General features: G+C 48.4%; 1 long non-coding RNA gene across 3 annotated transcripts in view; it reads right to left on the bottom strand.

Annotated features, from left to right (window-relative positions):
* LOC143676241 (uncharacterized) overlaps positions 1 to 11,232 on the bottom strand; it is a 38,487-nt gene extending 27,255 nt beyond the window's left edge. For 2 of the 3 annotated variants that reach the window (XR_013171946.1, XR_013171947.1), the window contains exons 1-4: positions 11,011 to 11,232; positions 10,389 to 10,523; positions 8,406 to 8,580; positions 6,390 to 6,644 (exon numbers count right to left, since the gene is read on the bottom strand). This is a non-coding gene — a long non-coding RNA (uncharacterized LOC143676241). Of the gene's footprint in view, positions 1 to 6,389; positions 6,645 to 8,405; positions 8,581 to 10,384; positions 10,524 to 11,010 lie in introns of all 3 variants that reach the window. The other variant, XR_013171948.1, reaches the window with a different exon arrangement.
* Between the last annotated feature and the right edge of the window lie 10,058 nt (positions 11,233 to 21,290).

Below are 21,290 nucleotides of genomic sequence, written 5' to 3' on the forward strand. Positions count from 1 at the left end.
TAGCAGCTCAATTAGTTGCAGCTTGGTTTGGAGGAAATGAGGATTTGGGTAATACCAAGCATACTCCTTGACTCATGACATACAAAGATGAACTTTAGAGAAAGAGCATAAGTGTTTCACATTTTCCTTCTCAGGAGGGCAGGTTTTCTGCCCATGCCAAGTTTATCAAGCTGATCAGTGATGTCTGCAAAACTCCTTCCCACCAGCTTCTGAAATCCCAGTCAAGGGGCATTGATTTTCATTCTACAATCATGGAATAATTGTATGAGCTCAGAAGGCAGGGCTGGAGGGCAGAGAAGAGAAGATGCGACTGAGTGAAGGAGATGGTGTTGCTGACAGTTCCTATGAGCTTGAAGGACTTCATGATTCTGTGAGAAGTTGATGTTGTGTTCACCCTGCCCTGCCCTGCTGTTCCTCAAGGCCTGGGAGATGGAGAAAGCAAGATAGGGGCAATGATTCAGCTCCATTTGGGAGATGCATGGTGTCAGCTCATGGTGCTTGAACTTCTTGAACACTGTTTCCTACCCAATTTCCTCATTTCTCTTCCTCTCCACCACCTCTCTCCATGTCATGACATGTATCTTCCCCATTTTCACCTTCTTTTCTCTTGCCCATATATTCTGCCCATTTACTCCCTCCATCAATCCCTCACTTCTTTTCCACTTCCTTCCATCTTCTATGTTTGCTTCCTCCCCAGTCATCTCTTCCTCTTTGTTTCCCACTCTTTTTCTCTCCCGCTCACTTCTAGTATACTGTTTTCCCCACCACTAGCATCCTCACCATCTCTCAGACTCTTCCTCTCTCTCTTTGCTCTTCTTCTTCTTCCCTGTGCTTTCAACCTCGATCCTCCTTTTCCCTCTAACCATCATTCCTTCTTTTTCTCCTCTCACCCCCAGGAGAGGGCAGGAGGCTAGGCAAATAGAAGTGGAGGCCTGGGTTAGGAGAAGGAGATAGGTGAGGAAAGAGACCCACTGGGAATGCAGAGAGAGAATTAGGCATGGATATCCTGGGATAAGAAACAGAATACTACTTGGTCAAAGACCCACCTCCAAACCAGATTAGAGCCCTGGGGAATGAGCTGAGAGGGGAGGAAAAGAATGACCCTGCTCCTCTCACTCCCAGCCACCCCAACTCAGAGCAGAGGCCTCAAACAACATAATGTGGTGGAGAAGAGTATGGGTTATGGAGACAATCTGTCTGGGATCACATCTTGGCTCTGCCACTTCTTGTGTGACTTTGGCCAATTAATTAACTGTTTTGCACCTTGGTTTCTTCATGCATTGAATAGGGGAAGGATTAATATTTCATTCCTAAGTTTATTGTGAAGACTAAGTCAATGTATATAAAGTGTCTGCACAGAAATTCTACATGACAGCTAGCCTTTGTTATTTTTCTGGTGCAGATACTAAAAGTCCAAACCAAGCAACAGCGGATGGGGCCTTCTTGTCGCTATCCAAGGTTCTGAATGGTCTCAGCCTGAATATTCTAGCCCAGAAGTCAGAAACACTTGGTCTCTGGTAAAGGCAGCTGAAATCCATGAGCTCTTGCTGTGTACTGGGTGCATTGCCTGCATTATCTCACCTATCCACTATTTCCCACTACCTGGAAGATAAGTATTGTTATTTCCATTGTGCAGATGAGGACACTGATGCCTGCTGAAGTAGGCAAGTTAATAAGGGGTGAAACAGTTTACATCCAACTTTTTCTGATTCCAAAGCCCAATCTCTTTCTATGACACTGTTCTCTGTATTACATCATGCTGTCTTCGGCGCCCTCATCTGAACTCTGAGTTCCTAATTCCTTGACATCAGCCACTTGCTCCTGTTTGTGACCCATTTGTCCCCAATCAATTCCAAGGCACACCAGGCTCAAATCCAAGTGAAGATCACTTGTGTGTCATTTGATACCCCCATGGCCCTTGGTCATATTTAGGGTATCACAGTGTGTTTCAATTACCTGCATGTGTGTTTCTTCCTTCAGAAAGGCCTTGAGTTCCTTGGGGGCAGGGGAAAGCTATCATTCATGCTGAATATATAGTAGGTACTCATTAAATGTCTGCTAAATTAATTTCCATCCTCTCTTTAATCATTTCCTCATGTAGGAACTTGTCCCACCTTGGTGTTGCTTGACTTCCATAGTTATACCCTTTCCCCCATCCGGTTATTTCTCTTATCCTTGTCCCGTTTTGAAACACTGGCCCCTCTGACTGATTTCCTGGGCTGTTAATAGGAATTTATCAAAAACAATCAGCATGTTCCCTGCACTCAAGTCATACACAGTCTGCTAGGAAGACACAATTGGCTCATGTGGCAGTTAATGAGCAATCAATACCAAGTTATATGTGGGATCAGAGCAAGCCCCTTGGAACTGTGTAATGGGGAGAGGAAAGTGAGCTTTGAACAAAGGTTTAAATAAGAGAATGGAAGGTGAGAAACTCCAGGGGTGGGCTTCATGTGTGCATGTTCGTGTGCATGTGTGTGTATGTGACAGAGGAAAAGAGAGGGAGAAAGAGAAACAGAGAGAGTGGAAGATTATGTATGTGTTTTGAGATGAAGAGGGAAGATGGGAAAAATGAGTGCATTAGTAGTTAGAAATAGGGATACATTTTCACAAGCAGTCATGGCAAAGCTTTTATGGGAAGTTGTCTTAGTTTCCCAACAGCTATGACAAATACCACCCAGGGGATTGGCTTAACAACAGGAATTTATTGGCTCACAGTTTCAGAGGCTAGAAGGTCTGCTTTCTCCCAGGATTGGTAGTGTCCTGGCTGACTGGGTTCCTTGGTTTTTCTGTCACCTGGTAATGCTCCCTTCCTTTCTCTTCTGGGTTCCTTTGACTTCTACCCTCTGCTCCTCAGAGTGGCTTTCTTTTTGTAAAGCCTCAAGTAATAAGATTAATGCTCAACCTCATTTGTTTGGGCTATACCTTAATTTAAAATAATGCCTACAAAAGTTCCTATTTACAGTACACAATTCAACCTACTATGGAAAGGGACAGATAGTGTGGGATTTGGGAAGCAGGCAGAGCACTTTGAACTTGACATGGTAGGAAATAGGGAACTACAAACACAGTCTGAAGTAGAGAGTGATGGGATCAGATTGAGTTTTAAAAATACGCTCTCAGCAGCATCTAGGACCAATGACAGTGCAGATCCTGGGGGGCATGTAGACAAATCATGGGCTCTTTGTAAGTCAAACTGAGGGGCTGGGACCTTGGATTCAGAAAGGTAGCAGTAGGGCAGAGAAAAGAAATGTCCACAGTGGGCAGTCATATGCCATAGCCAAGTCAAATTGGGCCAAATTGGGAATAACAAAGTCAAAAAACACCCCCTGAGATCCGCATTTTTCTCACCCAATTCTCCAAAGGACTCCTTGGTCTCCAGTAGGGTGTTCTAGATATGAGAGATGTCAGGTGTTTTGAAAGATGAGAAATGAAAGAGTTTATCATCTGCTACCTTCTGCATAACATCTCACATCAATAGCTTTGGCCTACGACCACCTACTATCTGAGCTGGAAAACCCAGAGTTCGGCAGCTCCAGCTGGCCCAGAGCCTGCACTGAATGTGGTCAGAGGGCCCCAAGCAGCTGGCAGATGGGTGGGTGACCCACATGCTCTTCCAGGGTTACTCTGCGAAGCCCATCCAGGAGAGCCGGGTCACCCAAAGGGTTATGATAAATGGGGATTCTATATAAAACCAGCCCAGTTGAAAAACACACTCCACCAAGTGCCTGTGTGGGTGTTGGTGGCCGTGGAGAGCACTGAGATTAAAGTCAGAGCTCCTGACAAAAACCCAAAGCAATCCAGAAAACATTTGCTGGTGACCGAGGCCTTGTCAATGTACCTGCCTGTCAACTGAACCAGTTCTGTCCCATTGCACCCACACTCTGAGCTTCCCTGGTGACAATCCTCAGGACCTGGATACAATTTTACACAGCTTCCCACAAACCATTGCCCCATGTGATGCTCCCGGCATCTGGTGAAGTAGAAAGGAAAGGCTTCATGATCTCCATCTGTCTAATCAGTTAGGAACTTGGAATGTTATTCCTTCCCCATCACAACATTAATCATAGTCCATGATAATTACTAGTTTGATAGTCTGCTTTTCCTGCTATCCAGTAAGCCCTGTGAGAACAGGGATGAGGCCTGTCTGGTTCAATGCTGTTTCCCCAAAACTTGCATAGTACCTGGCCTCAGTACACATTTATATGAATGAGTGAATGAATGAATAAATGAATAATTGCTTCAGGGTAGACAGATGGCTCCTGTCAGAACTGGCACTAGATCTCAGGACCCTGTCCTCCAACCAACTGAGGTTAACTCAGAATATCAGAACTAGAAGAACAAACAGAGGACATTCAAACTGGTTTTCCTTCCCTGAAATGCCATCTTCCTCACTTCCACAAATGCTATTTCTTTCACAAAACCTGTCCTTCACAAAGCTGAAAAAGATTTCTTCATCCACATTGGAATCACCTGGAAGCTTTAAAAAAATACTCATGCTTCTCTGCTCAGAGAGGTCTTGAGCTGAGCCTGGCAAATGGCAGTCTATTGCACATCCATGATTGGTTAACTGCTGCGCCAGAGCTTCTTGACTCAGAGAATGGTCCTCAGACCAGCATCACTAGCCCCACCTGGGATCTTGATAGAAAGGCAAAATCTTAGGCCCTCTCTCTGTCTGCTGAATCCAAACTTGTCTTTTAACCAGATCAGGAGGCTGACCAGCCTAGGACAGTCTCGCAGTGGTTCTCAACTCTGGCTACCAGTAAACTCACTCACAGAGCTTTCAGAATTACCAGTTGCTGGGCCCTACTCAAGACCAAATAAACCAGACTCTCTGAGGATGTGGCCCCAGGTGATTCTTCTTTGCTATCATGCTGAGATCCATTGAATAGAATACTTAATCTGCATGTTGGGTGGCATTTAATGCTTTCTGCCTTGCATTATAATTACCATTTACAATTACTTTTGTGCATGACTTTGTCTCCTCCATTGGGCTGTAAGTTCCCCAAGGGCAAAGACTGTGGTTCATTTGTTCATTTATGCAACTAAAAGTTATAAGGTCCTACTATGTGAAAAGTACTAGAATAGGCATGGGAGATGTACTTGTAATCTCTTTTGCCAGAGAGATATGTTCCATATTGCTAAGAAGTTTACAATTTGGAAAGAAAAGCAAACATATACATAAACTATTAAAATGTGAGACTATGAGTCTATCATAGAGATAGGCAAAGAAGAAAACAAGGCAGTGGAGAAAGTCAGGGAAGACTTAATGGAGGAAGTCTCATGGTACATTTGAGTTGTACCTTGAAGAATCAGTAGGATAGACAGATAAAATAAGGAAAGAAAATTACTAGGCAAAGGAACAGCCTAAGTTCCTTTATATACAAAATGATGAACATTCAAAGCTGCTCCTCCCAGCATTATTTATAATAGCAAAAATTCCGTAAACAACCTGAATGTGCATGCGAAGAAGACTCCTAAATAAATTATGGTCCATTCTTACAAAGGAATGCCAGACAAGCTTAAAAAGATTGATGAAGCCCTTTATGTTCTAATATGGAACAATGTCCAAAGTATAGCATGAATGTGGGAAAAATCCAGGTGCAGAACAGTTGCCAGTTGTAGAGCCACAACATCAAAGTATATCCGCTGTACATTTGATCTGCCTAAACACCCTGTGAGCAACGCTGGTTCATTCTGCAGATAAGGAAACGCATCTCATAGATCTGAAGTAACTTGCCCAGTTTCACAACCTAAGCAGGACTCAACACGATATTTATCTAACTGTACAGCACATGATTCTGGCAGCCCAGGGTAGCCATGAGCTCTATTTGATTTCGCCATTTGTGGAGTCAGGCAAGAGGAGTGGGACTGAAAAACCAAGTCAAATGGGTTGAAGCCAGAGCCAGGATCCTGAGGGATAGGCAGAGGACCAAGGCCAGACAGAGAGACAAGACAGGGAACAGACCTCACAGGACCCCAACCCTCTGATCTGGTAGATGCTGCCTTCTCGAGGCATAGGGGGCTGAAGTTATGGGGCAGACACCTGCAAAGACAGTTCTATGAGCAGGTGACTCCTGAGGCCAAACACAGCCACCGCTGTGAAGTTGGAACCATGAAGTTGGATGGGCGTCCTGTCACCTAGTAGACCATAACAAGTGCCAATGATTCCAAATTTACCTTCTGAGCCCTACATTGAAGAAGACCAAGAAGCACATTGAAGACCAACCCCCTCCTGAGAACCCCTTTATGGCACAATCTCTGGGCTTGGAACTTCCTACTGAGGATCAAGAAAAATCAACGTCTGTCATTACCTTTCCCACTGCATAGGGAGCTCATATCCAACCATGTCAGATACCCAAAGGCAGCCCTGATGTAAAAGGACTCACCAAGGAGGCTCAAGGCGTTCCCTGAGGGTCCCTGTGGTGGGTTGAATTTTACACCCACTTTGGGCATGTCGTTGGTCTTGGTCTGCATTCTGGCAGTGTGGACTCCATGTAAATAAGATCTTTTCAAGATGTCCTTCAGTTAAGGTATGACCTAACAGGCTTTCATCCAGACCACTGGAATCCTTTATAAGCAGCATGAAAGTCAGATGGAGAAAGAGCCATGGAGAGCAGTCAGAAGCTGGAAGTCAACGGAATCTGGAGGAGAAAGGAGAAAATGACGTCAGGTGCTTTGCCATGTGATGGAAAAGCCAAAGACCAAGGATCACCAGCAGCCAGCCCCAACACAACACAGTCTTATGGGAGAAGGCTTTGCCTTAATGATGCCCCAATTTTGGACTTCTTCTAGCCTCAAAACCATGAGCCAATGAAATCCCAGTATTTAAACCCATCCACTGTGAGGTATCTGTGTTAGCATCCAGGATACTAAGACAGTGCATGTGAACTGGAAGTAGTGTAGGGTCAGATGCCACTTTCAGGCTCTGGCTGCAGCCCACCAACCTGATGACCTAACCAGTCATGGAACTGCTCTGAATCTCATCTCCTCCCCCTTGAGAAGGGGATGCTGAGCTCCTTTTACTTGTGGATAAGTGAATTGAGATTGTGTCAGTTTCCCAGCCCAGTTTTGGTATATGGGAGCCATAAACCAAACAGAGTTTCCACTATGTTCCTCTCTCACATGCACTTAGGGCATACAGTTTCTAGTGCACTTCCCACCTGCATTCCCAGGTCCCCAAGACAGCTTTATGAAAGCAGGGCAGTGTTAGCCCACTCAGATACACACCAGAGGTCAAGTAAATGATGGGGATGAAATAGATGAAAGGGGATGGATACGAGATAAGAGGAAGTGAAGGGAACACAGGTGAGCTGGAGATCACAGGCCCCACCCAAAAAGACTTGCAGGACCCATACAAAAACCCATATAGACCCAATTTGGCCCTTGGGTCACTCTCTTTGAGAGCCTTAATGCTGAGGCAAACTGGGGTCCAGTGAGCACTTCCACGGCCTGCTCAAAGATGCCCAGAGTTAGCTGAAAGCGTAGAAAAGCCCCTGCAGTAGTCTCTGCCCCAGCCACCTCCCCCGGGGGTCCCTGCCAGTCTGGCAGAAAAGCAAGGCAACTGGGGGTGTGCATTGCAGGAGAGGGGAAAGGACCCTCTAAGACCTCTCCCCGTCAGAATCTGAAATGCCAACATTAAATATTCATTCCTTTGGGTTAAGTGTTTCCTCTCCAAGGTCCTCTTTTAAAATTCAAATGCTTCTTTGGAAGAAAAACCACTTGTGGCTCTGAATCAAATTTACTGGAAGGGACCGAAGGCCAATGGCAGCCCTGCTCAGCAAGGAGAGTGAGCCTCCTCACCCACTACCATTCGCCGCTTGGCATCCCTTTGGCACCCCTATGCTCCCCTGCCCCTAGTCAGTTTGGGGACAAGGTGTGTTGGGAAGTGGAGGCTGGGATGGGATTCTTTCTAAATTTCAGTTCTAGGGGACCAAAATAGAGATCAACTCGAAACAACCACAGATACTGCCAAAGCCTTGGTCTCCCCACCATGCCCCAAACCCTTTTGCCAAGAGCTGGGGGACACCTAGAGCTGAGACTTTCTGGTGCAAAGAAAGCAAAAAAACACAGGACAGCTTGGTTTCAAGCTGGGGGAGTAGTGTCTGCTCCCAGGTAGCTGAGGAAGCCAGTGGAGCAGCTCCCAGAGGAGGCGTGGGGAGCAGCAGCCAGTGAGTGTTCAGCATCACCTCCCCAGAAGCCTGGATTGTCATTCCATGCAGGTGTCATCTGATTGAGATGCAGAGAAGAGTCGGTGCGTGCATCCCCACTAATGAGAGGGCCCTGGATTAGTTCATCAACCAGAAAGTACTCCCGTGTGCCCGGCGCCAAGCGAGGCATAGCTTCGGTGAGGAGCTACCTCTGGAACCAACTTCACACAATCACCCCAGGACCTCTGATCTTACCACATAAGTCTCTCTGATTCTCTCTGGAAATTCTAGAAGGCATCTCACGGCCACCCCTCCAACAGGCACTCTTAGCTTCCCTGTGGTGTCCATCATTTGTTGCCCTCCCAGTCTGGCTTCCTTGTGTGTTCTTCTCTACTATGACGGTGTTGAATTTTATTTGAACCCTGTGATCCTGAAAAGTAGCATGGGTTAAGAAATCTCCTCCCGTCATGTTACTGACCAAGATGGCCTTAATCCTTCCTTGGCTTACCTAAAGCTTAGACAGGCTTCACCTTGTCTCTAGGTCCCTGACCTCCATCCCCTTAGCCCCCACAGAATACTGTAGAACTAACTCCCCCTGGCTTCAGCTGTAAAGCCAGGACACAACATCAGGTCATGGTCACACCCATTGCTTGACCTTCCCTTCCACTTGTTGGCCCGCTCCAGTCCTAAAAAGTTCTCCTGCCTTCTGCCTCAGGAAAGTTAAGTCCTCTTTCTCTCCCTATTGTGATAGACTTGTGATTTCTCTCTCTCTCTCTATCACACTAGCCTTCTGGTCTTTCTCTCTTCTCCAGTGCATATAGCTTTAAATAAAGTCCTTCTTGCCTGCTTTTTCTTTGACAATTGCCCTACTCTTGGAGCCCCTTTTTAACTATTGCTGTTTCTTCCATAGTATGCACCCTAGGTGGGGAAGTAACCCTCTGAGTTGAGAAGATTGCTGCCCACACTTTGGCAGCCATTGTCTCCCCCCACCCCTTACAGGGTAGTGGAGTGGAGCCCACCTCCCTCAGGAAGCCTTCCCTGACCACCCAACCCATGGCTGGTTGAAACTCCTCCATCTGAGCTCCTGTTACCCAGCTTGTCTTCACCACTTATCTAAATCTGAGAGGCCTTCAGAGACTAGCCCAAAGATCTCCAGTATAAAGTCATTGTCTTTCCCTCCTTTAGCTCCATCCTGAGTTACAGACCCTCAAATGTCTGCTCTTCCTCCTTTCTACTCTACTTTTTGCAGTCAGAGACTGAATGCTATTTAATTTCTTCTGCCTTTGCATGTCATAGACACCTAGTGATGTTTGCTATGTTGAATCAGTGGCCATTTTCCTGCAGTCCTGGATGCCAGCTGTAAAGGTACCCCTGTAAGGACGAGAACCTTGCCTCATGGATAGAGCTGTGGAAGGACGACTTGGAGGCTTTGGGACTAGAAGGAGCTGATTTCAGCATTCCCAGAGCTAACTGGACTTTGGGGAGTTACTCGCCTTCCCAGAATTTCAGATTTTATAGCCACAAAGTGACAGTTATAATACTCCTTTGTAGTGAAGTTGTGAGAATTATATGTGACGGTGTGTGTAAAGCACCCAGTACAGAGATGAATGGCATGTAGGGGTCCAAGAAATACTTCCTCCTTCTCTTATACCTTGCTGTGTCTCACATCCATGATACTGCTCTGAGTAAACATGGGCCGTTCATGCTGACGATGCAATGAAAAAACAAGCTTGTGCTGCACAAATTCCGAACTTAGGGAGCGGTCCCAAAAGCCTCCTCGAATGTCTCCTGAGCTTTCTATAAGCAGAGAGGAGTGAGAGTTGAATACATTCCAACAGGGGGCACTGCACGAGCAAAGGCAGCCAGGTAAGAAAGGAGAGGGAGGTATAGGGAAGAATGAGGAGCCTCATGGAAACTGATGAGGATTCAGAGTGGACGGGGTAAGAAGAGAGCAGGCTTGAACTTGAGCTTGGTGCCATGGGAGTCACTGAGGATGCTTGAGCAAGGATATAGCATGATAAGAGCTAACCGGTAGGACAGTGCAATGGTGGCTCAGTGGCAGAGTTCTCACCTGCCATGCCAGAGACCCGGTTCAATTCCCGGAGCCTGCCCAGGCCAAAAATAAAAATAAAAATAAAGAGCTAACTGGTATTACAAAGGACTCGTTAGGTTGCAAATTTCAGCAACCCAACTCAAACTACATTGAATAAACATAAGAAAGTGAGAGGACTTACTCACTTATATAGCTGGAAAGGATGGTGGTGGATCTGGTGTCAAACACAGCTGTGTCCAGAGGCTCAAGTGCTGCCACTGGAGTTTCTCTTTGTGGTCTTCTGTATTGTCAGGATCCTAAGTTGCAGTCAACAGAATCCCCTGCAGTTGGTGAAGTATAAAGGAGTTTGCTAAAATGTATTATATAGCTCATAGAACTTTCAAGAGGGTCTCAGAATTGAACTGGTATGCTGCTAAGCCAACTGATGAAGGGTTAGGGCAAACACCCGGGCACACCACAAGACTGTTCCGGGGGACGCATTCCTGTGGCTGCTTGTCACTGTGCATCTATGGCACTGGGACAGGAGGCCAGGGGCACTGCTGTAGCTGCCCCAGAAGAGCAGATGCTTTCCCCCAACAGAGCAGCAATTCTGGAGAAAGGCTCCAACCAGCCCAGCCCTTAGGTTCAGCACCATGGCCAGAGGAGTTGGGTGCTCTGATTGGATGGACCTTCGCATCCACTCCTAGGGGAGGAAACTGTGCTTTGCAGCCCCACCAGGTTCCTGTAATGGAGAGGCCATGTCCCCCAAAGGAAGATCCTGGTACTGAGACCAGAAGAGGCGGAAAGGGGTGCCCGGAAGATGCAAACCTGTGGTGACACTGAGCTGCAGGAAGCTCACTCTTTAGCTGGGAGGTTTGCAAAGCTGGAAGCGTAGGGTGGAGCAGGGTGTCCTGTTACAAGGCCACTGCAGGGAGGCTGAGGGTACAGCCAAGGTCATGTGGTCTTGGGACCACAACGGAGAGATGAATACAACTGACACACTGGACCGGCCCCTGTGAAGGGAAGCTTGGGGTGGGGAGCCCCACAATTAAGAGCGCGTCTTCTGGCAGAAAGAAATTGACTAAGTAAGGGTTAATTGTCCCAGCTCAGTCTGACTGCCAGAAACAACATTTTCTCAATGTTACTCTCTCTGTGTGTGCCCTTGCTGTGATGGAGGGGAAGAAAACATTTGTCAGTTTTAGCAGAGGAAAGCATTGTTAGGATTTGAAATCTTTTTAAAGTTCTCTCTCCAGGGGGCCTCATTGAACTAGAAAGCAGGTGGTTTGACTAAAACGTTGGGGCAGGCAAGTTCCTGTTACAGAGTTGGCAGGGGCCTCCCCTGGGCTCCTGCAAGCTGGTCTTTCATGTCGGTGACAGGACCCCTGGGAAACGCTGCCCCCCACCTCCCCGCCTCCAGAGCCCACCCCAGCCCTTGAGTTCACCTGACCAAAGCCAGGGTCACACCGTAGCCTCCCTCCACCTGCATGAAGGCCACGTGCAGGTCGCCGCCCTGCCACCTCGGCCTTGTCCCCTTGGGGTGACCTGTCTCAGTTTCCTCATCACCTCTCACCCTGTTGATCCTGGAGCTGCACAGCAAGCGCCTGAGAGGTCACAATGAATGGAAAGAAGAGCGCATAGAGCTGGGGTGGCGCTTGGGCTCTGCCGTGTGATCCTGGCAGGTTACCACGGGTCCTGGGAGACTTTGTTCCTGTATTTACAGAAATTAGTGCCTATTGCAAGGGCTGCTGAGAGGTCGGAGCTGTTAATACATGAAAACTCAAGAACAGTGCGTGGCACTTAGTAAGTGTTTTAGTAGGTGTTCAATAAGCGGGGGGACACACCGCCTCTGTTTGAAGCACACCCGCCCCTACCTGTGCTGAAGAGAGCATCTTCCAGGTCAGACCGCTGCCCGACTCACATTCACCCTCACCCACAGCTCCTGCTGCTGCCCTGCCCCGGTGATCAGCCCTGCAGATAGGGAGAGCAGCACCCAGGATGCTGAAAGCACTGCGCATTCTCCTTTTTTTTTTATATATATATATATATATGCTGTATGGCAGGATCACATTTCATTCTTTTTCCATTTGAGTATTCTGTTACTGCAGCACCATTTGTTGAATTTTTTTATTTTTTATTTTTTGTTTGTTTGTTTTTGGGGGGAAAAATGCATGGGCCTGGAATCGAACCCGATTCTCTCACATGGCAAGCGAGAATTCTACCACTGAACTACCCTCTAACCACCATCCCCATCACCACCCCCCTCCTCCATCCCCCACGCCCCACATTCTCCCTTTTTTTTTTTCCTCATGGGCAGGTACTGGGAATCAAACCCAGGTCTCCGGCATGGCAGGCAATAACTCTGCCTGCTGAGCCACTGTGGACTGCCCGGCATTCTCCCTTTTAAACACAGACATTTGAATTTCGCTTACACCACCTCCACCTCTCATGGACCTGTCACAGAGGTCCCAGCATGTCTCAGAGCTGAGAAGGAGCTCAGGTAATGCTGCCCTGAGGCGCTGGTGAAGCCGCTTCCAGAGCCCCAGCCTCCTCTTCCTCAATGATAAAACATGAAATGCCTTCGGCTCTAACATATGCACTTCTAGATACCCCTAGGTGACAAGGTCACTGGGGTGGTCCTGGCCGAGGTCAAGTCCCACAGGACCGGAGCACAGGACAGGTCCTAGGAAGGGCAGACCTCAGAAGAACTGCTCTCTGCAACTGAGAAGCAGTTTGAAGACCCTTGAAATAAAAGGGTGGGAGGGCCCCTGAAAGGGGAGGCTTTGAGCGCTGGGTGCAAATCGGGTGCCTCATAATTGCACCAAGGGGCACCGCACATGCTCACCCAGGCCAGCTCCTGTCTCGTCCCAGGGGCACTTTCTTTGGAAGCCACACTCATGCGACTTTCATTCTGACCGCCCGTGGTGACAGCATTTATTCAAGGAGGGAAATAGGAGGTGATTTAGAATGTGGAGCCATCATTCTTAAACCTTACCTCCATATGAACACAGAAGTCTGTTCACATCATCAATTATTCACAGAGTAAGTCACTGTCGTTCAGCAGAAACTAACTTAGCAGCATCTTTTCTTTTTTTCAACGAAGTGCCTCGGTGACTTTGGCAGTGCAGTACCCCCCAGCAAGAAATCACTTACCCATCATGGTAAAAAAGATCCACCATTTACTACCTACTGACTAGGTCCCAGAGAAGCAGAGTTTATCTTTGGCCTCCACTAAGAAAAGTCTTACTGGCCCCGATTTCCAGATAAGAAAATAGAGACACAGAGAGGTGAAGTAACTTGCCCAAAAGCACGTCATCACTCTTTAGACCCAGCTGAGCCGGTCCTCCCCACAGAGACATGCTGAGCTGTCTTCCAAATCTGGTCCAGACACATCCTCAGGGGAGTTATAACTCGAAGTCCCCAGGGCTATCGCAAATTGCCTAGAATCAAAATTTCCCTTGAAAACGCCTTGGGAAAGTCACCAGAATAGACCTGGCACCCTCCCACGGCACCTTCTGCCTCCAGTGCTCAGCTCTGGGTGAGCTCCAGATCGGTAACTGGCGTGCATTGAGGGGTTCATTGTGCAAAACGTGCAGGTCTCCAAACACTGGCATCAGCCTCAGGGAGGAGAGATACAAGAAGGGGCACATGGTAAGGGGGCTGCCAGCAAATACCTCCTGTCTCACCCTCGCTCTGGGCTGGTGGGAAGTGATTGATGGATGGCATCACCACTATAAGTAGCTACTTTTATCTTCCTCTGCACTGATTGATTGATTGGTGATTGGGTGCTGAATGCATACAGTTAGGTTTGCATGTTAAATGCAACTAATTATAATACAACTCTGCTATACACTTCCTTCATCCCCCAATCCTCCCTGACACAAATCCCTCAAACTCGCCTTCAAGAAACACACTGGCAGGGCTTCAATTCAAGCAGACAAATTAATCACAGTGTAATAGAGCTGAAGTAAAATAGGCAGCTGTTTTTTTAACGTGTTTCTTCCTTTTGGACCACGCATCCCTCACCTGTACCTGAGAGGTTAACAAAGGAGTGGGGCTTGCACAGCAGTTCTCAGCAGAAGATGTGCCACGGGTGAGCAGAAGGCAGAAAAAGACCAACATTGAAGGAGAGGTTTTAAAACACGTAATGATTTCATGTCAAAACACAATTTCCTAGTGTCGCTGCATTGTTCTGCAAGCATAAGAGGAAAGGGAAGTGATTGAAAACTCCTGGAATGAAAAAGCCGCCGTAGATTCTGGAACATTGATTGATGGTCCTGAAAGGAGAGATTGATGGATTATGATTTTCTGGGAGGGTTCGTTACCTGCTGAGTTCATGAACAGAGCTGCCTGGCATTTAGACGCTTCGGTGCCAGGGAAAACCACTTGGATGATTCTGACTCATTAGGCCATTATCCAAAACCAATCTGTCCAGGCAGGGCCAGTCAGACGGAGGCCATGGGATAGGACTGGGTCCAGATTTGGTACTCAGCACGCAGTTTTGGATGAATGAAAAAGAAATGCTTGGCCCAGATCAGTGGGCTCTGGGTTTGAATAGCTGCCGTATGGCTGGAATAAATCACTTTCTGGGCCGGTATCACTTGAGCTAAAGTAATTAGAGAGAAGACCTGGTGTCAGGCTTTCTTGTCTACTGGTGGAGTCTGGGAGAAGCCAGAGGGCTGGTGCCCACGTGGGCCTGGCCAAGGTCTGAACTGGGCTGGGGGAAGTTACTTAGAGAAACCAAAGCTTCCAGTGCGTCCTCCCTACACCCCAGTTTTGGCTTCTCTAAGTAACTTTCCCCAGCCCAGTTCAGACCTTGGCCAGGCCCTGGGGTGCAGGGAGGACGCACTGGATGTAAGTCAGAAAGCGAGAAAAGGTGAGAAAGGAAAAAGCCAGTGCCAAGGGGGTAGCTCTGGGCCTCCGAGTGGGAAGGGAAATTGGAAATAAGTTGGGCAGAGGTTGGGAGGATCGGGGACGTGTGGGAGAAGGTGGTTGGGGACTGCAGCTCAGGATAAAGACCAGGAATGCTGTGAGAATACAGTGATCTTACCTTTTGGAGGAGCCAGGTAAGAGCTGAGTGTGTTGGAGAACTGCTGCACGGTGGTGCCAACTTTATAGTAGTCTCCCAGGAGCCAGGCAAGAGTTGACACTCACAGGCCAGCCTGTCTGCTTCTCAAGGCCGGGAGAAGGACTCTCTGGGCCCTGAACTTTTCCCAGTCTATTTCGTTTCTAAAGGAAGCTGAAAACAATCGAGGCAGAAATCTGAAGACGGCTCCCCCTGGTACAACTTCTAGAGTCCCAGAAGTCACATATTTCCATTCCACTCCTTTTGCTTTAAGGTAACTGATTATCTGCCCACTCCATTCTGCTCTCAGAGCTCCCTTCCTTCCCTGGTCCTTGTGTGACTCCTGACTCCCCCTACCTGCTCCTGTTTTCGTCTCTTTCTCTGTCTCCTGGGCTTTCACCCACATTCTCTTACCACCGTAGAGCCGTTTTCTGTTCCACTCTCCTGGCCATGCTCTCCCATGAGCCAGTATGACTAACCCATGAATAGTGAGGTGCTGATGACAGGTACAAGGCAGCTGCCTAAGCCTTCGCTGGTGACACATTTACTGTATTTATTTGGGGAGCATGGATGCTTTAGCAGGAAGGGGTGGATGCTGGTGGGAACTTCCGGCCCCATGGCTCCTGAAGGAGAGGGCTTCCAGGACTTCTCACACGCTCAGGTAGCCGCCTCCTCCACTGACAGAGAGCTAGGATGGGCAAAAGAGAAATAAGGGGCATGTTCTCCATCCCCAAGGGATGAGCAATATATTTGGCCAGCCCAAGGGACACTTGCCCAGTGCCAAGATACGTCCATTGCATATATCTTCTCAACATACCCCCAGAACAGCCCATTTCACAGATGAGGAAGCTGAGGCTCAAAGATTTCTGAAGTCATGAGGTAGTAAATTCAAACCCAAGTTCTCATGTTTTCAACATTCAGGCTCTTGCCTTTCAACGTTTACAGTCAAATTGTGGAGAACAAACAGAGGGAGGGTCAGGAAGCCTTGCAGGCTGAGTGCCCCAGAGTGACAGGGACCACGGCCAAGGGTGGGCAGTGAGGGCCAGCATGCCTGGAGGAGAGAGCAGGGAGGGCTTGGTCAACGCTGTCTGCTGCAGGAGCCCCTCACCACTGAGCCCTTGAAAGGCGGCTGCTCAGAACTGAGATGTGCTGAAGGTGTGAAATGTACAAACAGATTGCAAAGATGCAGCAGGAAAAAAAGAATTCAAAATATCTAATTAATTTTATAAAGCTCACATGCCAAAATGACACTCATTTGGATGTATAGGATTAAATAAAACATATCATAAAAATTAATTTTGCCTGTTTCTCTTTACTTGTTTAATGTGGCTCTTAGAACATTTTTTATTGCATAGGTGGCTTGCATTATATTCCCATTGGACAGCGCTGGTCTTGCAGCACTCTCCAAAAGAACTTTCCGAAATGATAGAATGTTCCGGATCTGTGTTGTGTCCAGTTCGGTAGCCATTGGCCATACATGGCTTTCAAACACTTGAAAAGTGTGGTGAGTGTGACAGAGGAACTGAACTTTTCATTTTTAAATATTGTATATTTCATTTTAAAAATACATTTAATTTACATTAAATTTAAACCATCATAAGTGGCCAGTTTAGATTCACCGGGGGGAGCTTTTAAAAAAAAAAATCCCAGAAGCAAACACCACCCTCTGAGCTTCTGATCCCATTTGTCTGGGGTAGAGTCTAGGCTGCTGTTGTCAGTGCACTCCAGGGGATTTAACGAATAGCCAGGATTGAGAACCACAGGGTTATGAGAGAGAGGGAAAAGAGAAGAGATGAGAGTTGCTGTTTATTGAGAGCCTGCCCGTGCCAGGGACTCTGCCAAGGGTTTTCTCGTCCAACCTTCACCCTAATCCTGGGATAGGTATTATTACCATTCCCCTTATGCAGAAGAGGAAATTGAGACTTGCTCCAAGACATCCAGCCATGGGGTAACGGCTAAGTTTAAAACCAGGGTGTGCAAAGGTCCTGGGGTCATAAGCCCCACCCTCTCTGCGTTGAAAGGTGGGAGGGTCTGGGGACAGCAGGGAGACTACTCCTCCCGAGCAGCCTTGGGCAAAGTAGGGGGACTCCCAGGGCAGACCCAGGCCTCCACTTGCCCCCACGCTGAGCAGCTGGCTGGCTCTGCACTTCCCCCAAGGAAACTGGGGAGAAGCCAGGCCGGAGGCTCTGACAACAAAGACACCCACGCTGAGCTGCAACAAAACACTTCAGACAGCCACGAGTCTGACAGCCCTGCAGCAGCCCTGCCCGGGGTGCCTACAGGGAGCCTAGCCTCTTCCCTGATGCCAGTCTTTGTCATTTTAGGACATCAAAGGATTCCTTTGAGCTAAACGCTGGAGGGTCTGTGGAGGATTCGGGAGCTGGAGGAGGTGCCGCTTGCCTGGAATAGCGATGGCGATGGCTTGCAACGGCAGTGAACGGTGAAGGCGAAAGGTGGGCCCTGAGGCCTCGGACACCCTGGGAGGACCCCCACCCCGATACACACACAAATGGGTCTCAATCACTCCTCCTAACTGTAAGTGGGCAGTGGTGGATGGGAAGGGGCCTGGGAGTGCCCCTCAAACAGGACTCCTTGTTTGCAAAAGTTGAGGGTTTGGGTTCTTGGGCCCCCAACCTCTCTCCACTTTCATAAACGATGCAAGATTATCCTGAGTCCAGATCCTGCTTCACACGGGCACACCTGCTGAGTTCCTCTAAGAAATGGGGTGCTGTGAGGGCGTGTCTGTCCCCCACCGTGCTCCCGGCCTCACTAACTCTCTGTGTACGGATCGCAGGCTCTGCCTGTGTTAGTGACCCAGCTCCCGGGAACAGAGAGAAATCCCCGCCGGCCCTGCCTCCGAGGGCTCCCAGTTTAGCAGAGAGAGAGAGACAGCACACAAATGGCAGTCCCCGGGGACTCCGTGATGGAGGACGTGAGGAGGGCAGGGGTGGGGAGAGTCAGGAAACATTGCGGAGAGGCGATGTCCTCAGACGGGGGCAGGACAAGTGGGAGGCAGGGGGCCTGCTCCTGGAAGCGGAGGCACAAGGAAGGCACCAGCCTCAACCGGGTGGGGCTGTTTCTCTGGCCAGGCTATTCCACTTTCTGCCGGGAGAAAAGGCCAGGTGGGAAGTTGCCTTATTCAGGTTAAAAAATGGTCTTCACCTTTCAGGAGATCACTGCCTTTCTCTCCAAGGGTGTAAGCCCAGCCCAGCCCAATGGGATTCCCAAGAGGGAGAGAGAGACAAATACTCCCATTTTACAGAGGGTCACATTGAGGCTAGCAGAATAACTTTCCCTTCTGTGGAAATGGAACCCAGTTTGAGACCAGGGCCTGATGGAGAGTTGTGGGACATAAAGAGAGAGAAGCAGGTGGAAGCCTGGTCTTGGAGTGCTATAGGGTGAACCCCGTGGGCCAGCATCTCCCACACAGGGTTCCTCAGGGTACCTGAGGCTGGGGGAGGCAGGAGGGAAAGGGCATGGCCTATTGCATGTAGGAATGCAGCTACAGGCAAGAGGGAGCTATCGAAGATGTGTGAGCAGAGACACGAGGGGGTACATTCCTGGCTGAACCATCGGACAAGTCACCCCCACATCTGGCCTGCTCCCAGGCCCAGTAGAACTCTGTGGAGGGAGGAGATGTCAGGCTGGGGGAGGGAGGAGGCAGCCTCCAGTGACGCGGTGACTCAGTGACTCAGCGGCCTTGGTAAGTGACAACCAGCAAGGGTTGCTGGAGTGGGGAGGGGAAGGCTACTTTTATGGCTGCTGTTTGCTCTAACCGCTGAGGAGCACAGCTGCCTGCTGAACCGGGGACCGTGGCAGCTGGGCCTTCTGATGGGAGAGAGTGTGGGGATGGAGCAGAGGACCATCCTGGCCCAGCTCTGCCTCAACCTGCAACAGGACCTGGGTCAAGCTCTTGCCTTCTCTGGGTCTTGCCTTCCCTATTTGCACAAGAATGAGGACTGGATGGTTCCTGCCCACCTCCACCTCTGCCACAGCTCCCCGTGTGGAAAGGATTATGTTTTTGAGCACTTGCCTGTGCCAGAAACTTTGTAAACACTTTGTCATCCTATCCAGGCCTCACATAGAGGCTGGGAGGTGGGCACTGCTTACTCTATGTTTCAAGGAACTTTGGCTCAGAGAGGGTGAAAGACATGCCCAATGGCACACAGCTAGACAATAGCAGAGCCAGAATTCTAACTAATTCTGTCTGCACCCACAGCCGATGCCCGTGCTTCCAGGAAATCCTTCAAGCTGGGTTGGGAAGGATTCTCCCAGTCCCAAATTCTGCATCTCAAACTGAAACAATTTTCCCAACATCACCCTGCAGAGCTCTGCTACCATATGGAGACAAAAATGGGTGGTAGCTGGAAGCCTCTGGAGACATGAATGGGGGTCACCTTGGGCAGGGGCTCTGACCCCACCTCCACACATGACCCAGGACCCCCATCCCCTGCTTCTGATACAGCCTTGTGGTCCAGGACACAGGGTGCGCCCCCTGCTGGCCAAGGCCAACATGAGTATCTAAGGACAGCCTCCATGGGAAGCCTGGGCAATTTGCTGTGACCTTTAGCTAAAAACCAACCTCACTCAGCGGCTGCGTGGGTGGCCCAGCCCCCCTCATAAAGACAGCTAGGACAGGAGGTGTGGCCGAGGCCATGTTTCCCTGAGGGGATGAAGCAGCCAACAGGGACAGGCCAAAGAGCCCCAGAGAGGCAGCATCTATAAAGCCCCGAAAACATCTAAAGGATGGTGGCGAATGAACCAGTTAGGCTGAGTCCAGAGAGAAAGCAAGAAGGCTCATTTCAAAGTAGATGCTTTTCCAGGGGTGAAAGTGTCCCTGGAAACATGGGACATGACTCCCAGGCATGAGCCTGGCCCTAGCAGGGTGAAATCGACAATGCTTTCCTGACCAAAAGGGGGAAATGAAATGTAACAGAAGAAGGTAACAGTGGCTAAAAGAGTTCAAATAGAGTCGAGGTTACTCTTATGCAAGCTTCAGGTAGACATTGCTAATTACTACAGTATGCCAAGCTCCAACCAATAGTATTCCTGAAAATCCTGAAGACTACCCAGGGCTATATCTGAGGCTCAATAAAAGTTTAGTCACAAAGTTTATTTTTCAGAAACTTACATTTTCCAGATTGTTCCTATACCCAATAAGCCCTGAAACCCAAAGGCACCAGGCTCTCCAAGAACATCAACCAGTTGCACCCCACCCCATAATGTCAATACCCCTTTTCAACATGAAGAAGTTAGAACAGTCATTGCCCAGATATCCTTGAAGATCGGGAAGAGGCTCAAATGAGAGGAAGGAGCTGTAACAGAGATGATAGGATTTAACAAATGATTATGCCTACTAAATCACTATACTGATATTACTTGTCAGTCTCTAATGTATTAGAACAGCTAGAAGGAAATACCTGAAACTGTGGCAATGCAGTCCATACTACGCTTTGAAATTTGTTCTACCTCTACTCATTAAACTATACTTTGAAATTTACCACTTTTCTGCATATATGTTAAATGTTTTTCACAATAAAAAAATGGGTTTTTTTAAAGTAGATGATTGTTTTCTAAGATTTTTTTTTTTTCATCTAGGTCCTGGGATGTTGAACTGCATTTTCCATTTTCAGTTGCTGGCTATCTTGGACAGGGCCCACGGGTTCTGTTTCTGATACCCTGTTCCAGTTTGCTAGCTGCTGGAATGCGATATACCAGAAAGGGAACAGCTCTTAAAGCGGGAACTTAAGTTGCTAGTTTAAAGTTCAAAGGCCATGAAAATGTCCCAATTAAAGCAAGTCTATAAAAATGTCCAAATCAAGGCACCAACAAGAGGTTACCCTCACTCAAGAAAGGCCGATGTTGCTCTCCCAAAGTTCAGAGTTTCTCTCTCAACCGGAAAGGCACATGACGAACATGGCGACGTCTCCTAGCTTTTGCTCCAGGCTTCTTATTTCGTGAAGCTCCCCCGGGGACAAATGCCTTCTTTATTTCCAGAGGTCTCTGATGGTGTGGGCACTCTGCTTTGTGGGTCTTTCCTCTCGTC

The sequence above is a fragment of the Tamandua tetradactyla genome, chromosome 3, assembly GCF_023851605.1.
Source record: "Tamandua tetradactyla isolate mTamTet1 chromosome 3, mTamTet1.pri, whole genome shotgun sequence".
NCBI classification, from domain to species: domain Eukaryota; kingdom Metazoa; phylum Chordata; class Mammalia; order Pilosa; family Myrmecophagidae; genus Tamandua; species Tamandua tetradactyla.